At 34.3% G+C, this 7,796-nt stretch overlaps 1 non-coding gene across 1 annotated transcript; it reads right to left on the bottom strand.

The window, feature by feature from the left end:
• Window positions 1-2,601: 2,601 nt before the first annotated feature.
• LOC141419961 (U1 spliceosomal RNA) lies at window positions 2,602-2,765 on the bottom strand. Its single transcript, XR_012444687.1, has one exon. It is a non-coding gene; the product is annotated as a U1 spliceosomal RNA (small nuclear RNA).
• Between the last annotated feature and the right edge of the window lie 5,031 nt (window positions 2,766-7,796).

Raw genomic sequence — 7,796 nt, 5'->3', positions numbered from 1 at the left:
TAAATCTTTGTGCACTTATGAAGAATATCCTTAAAATACATCCCTAGAATGTGGATGCATTGTGGATCAAATACTGTGAGTTAGATATTGCCAAATATCCCTCCACAAAAGCTTCAGCAAGTGTAACAAAGGATCCACTTCTCCCATACTCAACATTTCCCACCATGAAACATTTTAAATTTGTTGGATAAAAGTATCTCATTGAATTTTTAATATAAAATTGCTTGATTGTTAGTAGTGTTGAAATTTTTTATATAGTTAGCTCTTTTCATTTCTTATAATGACTACTGTATCATTTTTCTCATGGATTTATTAGAAGTCTGATATATTTGGGATATTACTCCTTTATTTTATATATTGCAGATTTTTTCTCAGTCTGTCACTTGATGTCAAATCTATCAGTCTTCTCCTTTGTGGAGACTGGGTTTTGTACTTTGCTTAGGAAGACCTTAACACCCTATTATTTTTTAAAGTACCTATATTTTTCTATTATTTTTAATATTTTAAAAATCCTAACTTCAAAGTCTTATTTTGTTCATAGTTTCAATTATAGGTACAGCCTATATTTTTTCTTCCACTTTATGGGCTGATTTTTCTTTTATGACAGGTCCATTCTTTGCTCAGTAATCTGAAGTTTATCATAAACCAAATTAGCATATCTTTATAAAACTCTCACTTTTGTTCCACTGATTTTAGTGACATTCCTTGAACTTTATTATTATTTCTTAGTTTGTTTTGACCCCTCTCACATGAAACATTCTTCTTTCTCTGTTAGTCTATTTTTTTTGTTTTTTACATTTTCTTGGTTAAAGTATTTTTGTAGTTTTTTCACTTATATGAACTTCAAAGAAAATCTTTTTACCACTTAGAGTTTTTGTAATGACACCTCCTTTCTTTGGGAGTGTTATGGAAATTGATTATGACTTTAGGTTATTATCATAAGAGAATTAAAATTTAGAGATATAGTTGTGCTTCCGAGAGGAAATTTGTCTTTAGTACCAAGAATAGCATTATGGCAGGGGAGAGAGGTCATAAGAGAAACCCACATAGAAATTAGTAGGGGAGGCCCTATGAGGTAAATGAAGAGGAATTAAATCCTTATCTTGAACAAAGGACCTGAGAGTTAGGATACGGAAGGTACTCATTCTTGTTGCCTTACTCAAACCTCCTCAATTGAATAAATATATGTTCCAAATAAACAGCCTCAGAATGGAGCCATTCAACTGACAAATTTTACTTTTACTCTTGCGGGGTTTGACCCTGGCTACTCGCTTATCCATCAAGGAGCTCCAAACTCCTTGTACCTGTCTTTCCACCTGTAGGGGACACCTTCCTTCAACAAATAAAGTAAACTAAACATGAAATAGCTGGCAGTTTATTATTCTGTCTTCCTTTCCTTTCACTCAAATCTGAAGAAGAGTAGGAAGAAGGTAAGTCCAGCAAATCCACATAAGAGACATGCAACTCTCCCTGATCACAATGGAATTATCTAGAATAATAGAAGGGGGACTGCCAGCTATTTATGCTTCCTTTTGTAATACATGGCAGTACTATGTTCATTAACAGAGTACTGGATAGTAAGTATATTCAACTTATACTTTTAAATCTTAGAAAATCCTTAAACTTAGGAATAAACTACTTCTCTTAATTCTCTAAAATTGTCCCACAAACAACACAAGCACGGTCTATCAAGCATTAGTTTTCAGTATGTCTGTTTTCTAAGTAATATAAAGATATTGCATTCCATGTTGTTCCATCACAGGAAAGCCTGCCAGAATTATTAATATAATTTCTTCGGAGGAAAGGAGGAGAAATTGTTTCCCTGATGTCTGTGTAAAATTTAAATGAAAATGAATGTGATTTGAGTGTTAGTATTCATGGCTGCTAGTTCTTCTCTGTTAATTTACATTTATATTCTTAATGTCTAGATTGAGCCTAGGGAAATTTAAAACTCAATTTCATTAATGCTATAACTTCCATAGGAATTGCAATATGCACATGAGTTCCTAGATTGTGGAGTTATTGGATGAAAATATAGCAGCTAAGCATAATTGCGGAGTGGTTATGATAGTTAAATATGTACTGTCAATTTTGATTTTTAAAATTCCTCTGGGCTTCAGCCCAACGTCCAAAAAGTTTTAAAAACATTAATCTAATATAGTAATGAATTTTAATATCTTTAAAATGGAAACATTACATATGTGAACCATTGCACATTTCTGATTAAATATGATTTAAACTAGATCATGTTTCACATTTGCAACAATTACATTGACATACATGATGTTTGTGATTACTGTGTAACCTGAGGTTTTCAAGTTCAGCTCAACAGAGTTAAGGGTTTTTCATTCAGTTGTTTGTGTTGCAAATATGATACACTACTCACAGTTGGCAGAGGTACAATGAATCAGAAAATATTTGTGTCCCCTGAGTCTTAGATAGATACACCTTTCTCCTCTTTTTAAAGGATATATATAGATAGACATTAAACAAATAGTATGTAAAGACTATACTTACTAAAGTAAGGTTGTTTGGAAGAAAATCCCTAACATCACAGAATTCCTTAACAGAAATGACATTTTATTTTTTTATTTATTTTTTCAGGAGACAGCATGAACGCAGTTCCCCACTACTACAAATTATGCAGTTGAGTTTCCCACATTTGGGGAAATTGCAGGGATCAGCACATCCGGAGTGCAATGGATAAGCCTTGCCCTGGGAAAACCACCTTTGTGATCATGGTATCTCCCCTCCCAGGTAAGTATTAGAAATGACATTTTAATTTAACCCTGTTCTTAATCATCAGGTTGATCACTTTGATTAGACTACTCTCTATATCACTCTCAATAACGTTTAGAATTATATCCATCCTAGAGAGATTCTATAGCTCTAGTACTTCAATCTTTAAGCCTCTTCCAACTCTTGGCCATAAGAATTTGGGCCTAAAGAGACAATATCTGCCTTCTTTTATAATCTGCTGATGAAGCCTTTTCTGTAGGATTAATTCCATAATCTGCCTATGAAGTCTAATTCTGTATAATTAATTAACTTACAATAGTGGTAAGGTAGAAAGAGGAAAGAAAAATGGAATAAAAAGGAAGGAAAAGAGAGGGAAGAAAAGGGAAATACTCTATACTGTTGGACACGGTTTATCAACTTCTCTGCCTCCAGATACACTCATGGCTACACCCAAGACTATAGTAATGATTCTTGATCAAGAAACATCCACTCCTAGGAGGAAGTTATATAATGGGACAGAAAGAAAGGAAAGGAAGGGATGATATTACCATAGTTTCATATCACTCTCCTATTAAGAAATTTAACAATTTTATATTTTAATAAGTAATAAATGCATAATATATAGTCAGCTAAAAATACAAGAACATAGTTTTTAATTGTTATAAATGTTACACTTAGGAAGTGATTACATGTAAATATACATTAAAGAATCATCCCTCCAGCATGGTTAAGTGGAACATCAGCTATCTTTCAGGTACAAATACCCAAGGTATGTTGAGGGTCGTATTTGCCACTGTTCATTGAAGGCAGATTGCTGTGTATTACCTAAAATCAAGGCCCCTGATTGTATGCTTCCTTGACATCTGGTGAAACTGAGAGGGCCTCAATATGCCTAACCACAAGCTCCCCCCACCTCCACCACTTTGCTCCCAATGATAAATACTCCCTAATCTAACAACCTTCCATATCAAGGAGGCCAGGAGAGCATCTTAATTATCCCTGAGTATCAGGTTTCAGTTCTCTGGTAGTCCATAAATTTATTCAATCAAGAGAATTGCATCTTCCTGTTACAACTAGGAGTCACCCACCATCCTAATACTACAAAGTGGCTTTCCCTCAGCCCCCAATTTTTCACTCTGGTCCAGAGTGCAAACCTGATATAACCATCCTGGATGGCATGTTATACCCTCCTCTTCAAGGCTGTGAATATATGTAATTGATAAATTGCTATCATTTTCATCTGTCTAGTGTCAGGTGTCATGTGTTAAACCACATCCAAAATTCTAAAATGGGAATCCTTCTCTCATCAATGAGGTAAAGAGGAGGCAATCAAAATATAGTGCTGTACTAGAGAGTAAGTTTTATTACCACAGCTAAACAATAATAAATCACTAACAATTTTGAAATTTTTGGTGGGAAATGGAAGGAGTTAGGATACAGATGGATTTTTCATTTCCATCCTATTTGAATATCATGGGTTTTGGAAGAATTAAAAGGATGTGGTCATTTATATATTCTGGATTTTCCCTTGCTGATAAATAGCTAGCAAAGATTTTCTCCCGTTATGTAGGCTGTCTCTTCACACTCCGTTGATTATTTCTTTTGATGTGCAGAAACTTTTGATGTAATGTAATCTCAGTTGCCAAATCATGCTATTATTTCCTAAGCTATTGTAGTCCTGTTCAGAAAGTCATTGCCTATGCCTATATCTTAAATTGTTTCATCTCTGCTTTCCTCTAATAATGTCAATGTTTCAGGACTTACATTAAGGTCTTTGATCTGTTTGAGTTCATTTTGGTAGGGTGAGAAGTAGGGATCTAATTTCAGTCTTCTACATATGGATATCCAGTTTTTCCAGTGCCACTTATTAAAGAGACTGTCTTTTATCCAAAGTATGTTTTTGTTGACTTTGCTGAAAATCAGATGATTTAAGCTTTGTGGACTTATTTCTGCAACTTATATTCTACTCCACTGATCTATGTGTCTATTTTTATACCAGTACTTTTATACTTTGTTACTATGGTTCTGTAGCGTAGTTTAAAGTCAGTTATTATGATACCTCTAGCATTGCTCTTTTTGCTCAGGATTGCTTTTGTGTATTTAGGATCTTTTTGTGTCCATGTGAATATAAGATCATTTGTCTATTTCTATGAAGAATGTCATTGGAGTTTTGGTGGAAATTGCATTGAATCTATAGATATCTTTTGGTGATATGGTCATTTTGGCAATACTAATTCTGCCAATCCACAAACATGAGTGGTCTTTCCATGTTCTAGTGTCTTTTAAAATTTCTTATGTCAACATTTTATGAATCTCACTGTAGAAGTCTTTAACATTTTTGGTTACAATTGTGCCTAGACTTTTTGAGGCTATTGTAGATACCAAAAGAACAAATAATCCAACCAATAAATGGGCAAATGGACTGAACACTTTTATTTGTTTCTTTATTTTATCATTTTTACATTTACTCACATGTGTATACATTTTTTGGGCCACTTTCCCACTCCTCCCCCCCACCCTGCTTCAGGGCAGAACCTGTTCTGCCCTCTTGTTCTCTGATTTTGTTGAAGAGAAAACATAAGAGAGAATAAGAAAGACATGGCATTTTTGCTAGTTTGAGAGAAAGATACCTATACAGAGAGATTCCTAGCATTGCTTCCATGCACATGTGTATTACAACCTACATTCATTTATCTCCACCAGATTGCTTCACTACAATAAATACACGAAAAATATATTCAAAATCCTTACCCATAAAGAAAATTCAAATTAAAATAATATTGAGAGTCCATCTTACTCCATTCAGAATGGCTATCATCAAGAAAATAATAACAAATGCTGGTGAGGATGTATGGAAAAAGGAACTCATACACTGCTGGTGGGAATGTAAATTAGTCCAGCCACTTTAGAAATCAGTATGGATGTTCCTCAAATAAATTAAATATGGAACTTTCATATGATCCAGCTATACTACTGGATATACACATAAAGAATCAAAGTCAGCTTGATAAATGCTATTCACGTTTATCAGTGTGCTATTCACAATAGTCAAATTATTTAATCAGCCTAGGTATCCAATAGATGAATGGATAAAGAAAATGTGATATATGTATAAAATGATGTTCCATTCAGCCATAAAGAGAAATGAAATTATGTCATTTGCAGGAAAAAGGAGCTGAAGATTGTCACATTAAATGAAATAAGCCAGTTTTGCAAAGACATTCTGTTTTCTTCCATATGTACATTTTTTGGGGGAAAATAAGGACATGAAGGTAAAATGAAGTGAGGGATAAGAAATGGTAATAGAAAGGGTGAATATGATGTCAAAGTATCAACCCCTTATCTGAGTGCAGGTGGCTTACATTTGTAATCCTATCTACTCAGGAGGCAGAGATTAGGAGGATGGTGGTTTAAAGCCAGCCCAGACAAATAGTTCCCGAGACCGTATCGCGAACAAAACCGATCACAAAAAAGGGCTGGTGAAGCCCTTCACCAAGGTATAGGACCTGAGTTCAAACCCCAATACCACACACACAAAAAAAATTAAACCCCTTACTTTGTACAATTTAAAAATATAAATAAAAGATATGGTTTTCTATTAGATGGTTCCATAGCTGGTATCAAATATTAGGAGCTATTTTTCTGTACCATGATATAAACATTTCCCAGATAAGTTGCACTAAAAGGAATTATTAGTAAAAAAATAAATAAAACTTCTCAAGTTTTTTTAATTCAATATGTGTGGGGTGAGGTTTGGAATTTGTTTTTAGCAAGCATCTCAGGGAATTCTTATGTGGGAAATTTTGGCAATACTTAAGCTGTATGTAGTAGTGATAGGCTCAGAACAGTGGAGAGAATGAATCCCCCAAGAACTGAAATAAATGCTCACTGGCTGTTGGAAGATTTTGGTTTGTTGCATTTGTGTATCTGAAGTTCCATTGTTTTAAAATGTTTTGTGGAAATGTCAAAATTCAACCCCTTATCCAAGTCTTTAGGAAAGTGACATTTTAAAAGTTGAGGGAAAATAAAGGTAAGACCCAATGAATATATATTCTGAAAGAGAAGTATGAGATACTTTAAATGTAGGAGGGAAATAAGTCAAGAGAGATTCCTCCGAAGAAACACTTCCTATGCTGAACCATGAAGGAGCAGACAAAATTAGGTTCAGAGTTAGGTGTAATAGTGGTAGGTGGAGTGAGATGAGAAGAAAGGCATTTTACTTCTAAAACATAAAAATTTTAAACAAAAAAGAAAATAGTTCCTGGGACAATCCTGAGGAACACCAACATATAAGAGATGGTTCGAGTGCTACAAGAGATAGGAGGTAAATATAGAGAGAAATAGAGTATTGGGATACAAAATAAGAAATTAAGAATGAAGAATAACCTGCAGTTTTTACTGTTATATCAAATTAATTGGTTTTGTCAACAAGGAGTCATTGGGACCTTGATGAGAATACTTACTTGTAATGTTAGTGAAAAGCTTCAGTATAGTATAGGACATTTAGTTTACTAAAAGGAGGCAAGGAAGATGATATGGAGACAATGAGTAAATACTCTATTAGGACAGGCAGTAGCAGGTGGAAATAGACTCTCACCTCAATCTGATTAATTTTTTATTCTTTTATCTTGGCTTTCAGATATAGCTATCTTTTTTTTTTTTTTTGAAAGTTGTATTGCCTTTGTTTATTTATTTATTTTTCCAGCAAATTTAAATATCTTTTTTTTTCATTTTTCTTTTATTATTCATATGTGCATACAAGGCTTGGTTTATTTCTCCCCCCTGCCCCCACCCCCTCCCTTACCACCCACTCCACCCCCTCCCGCTCCCCCCCTCAATACCCAGCAGAAACTATTTTGCCCTTATCTCTAATTTTGTTGTAGAGAGAGTATAAGCAATAATAGGAAGGAACAAGGGGTTTTGCTGGTTGAGATAAGGATAGCTATACAGGGCATTGACTCACATTGATTTCCTGTGCGTGGGTGTTACCTTCTAGGTTAATTCTTTTTAATCTAACCTTTTCTCTAGTTCCTGGTCCCCTTTTCCTATTGGCCTCA

The sequence above is a fragment of the Castor canadensis genome, chromosome X (assembly GCF_047511655.1).
Source record: "Castor canadensis chromosome X, mCasCan1.hap1v2, whole genome shotgun sequence".
In the NCBI taxonomy this organism is placed as follows: Eukaryota; Metazoa; Chordata; class Mammalia; order Rodentia; family Castoridae; genus Castor; species Castor canadensis.
Note: the sequence above shows the minus strand (reverse complement) of the source record. Positions and strands in the feature narration are given on the sequence as shown.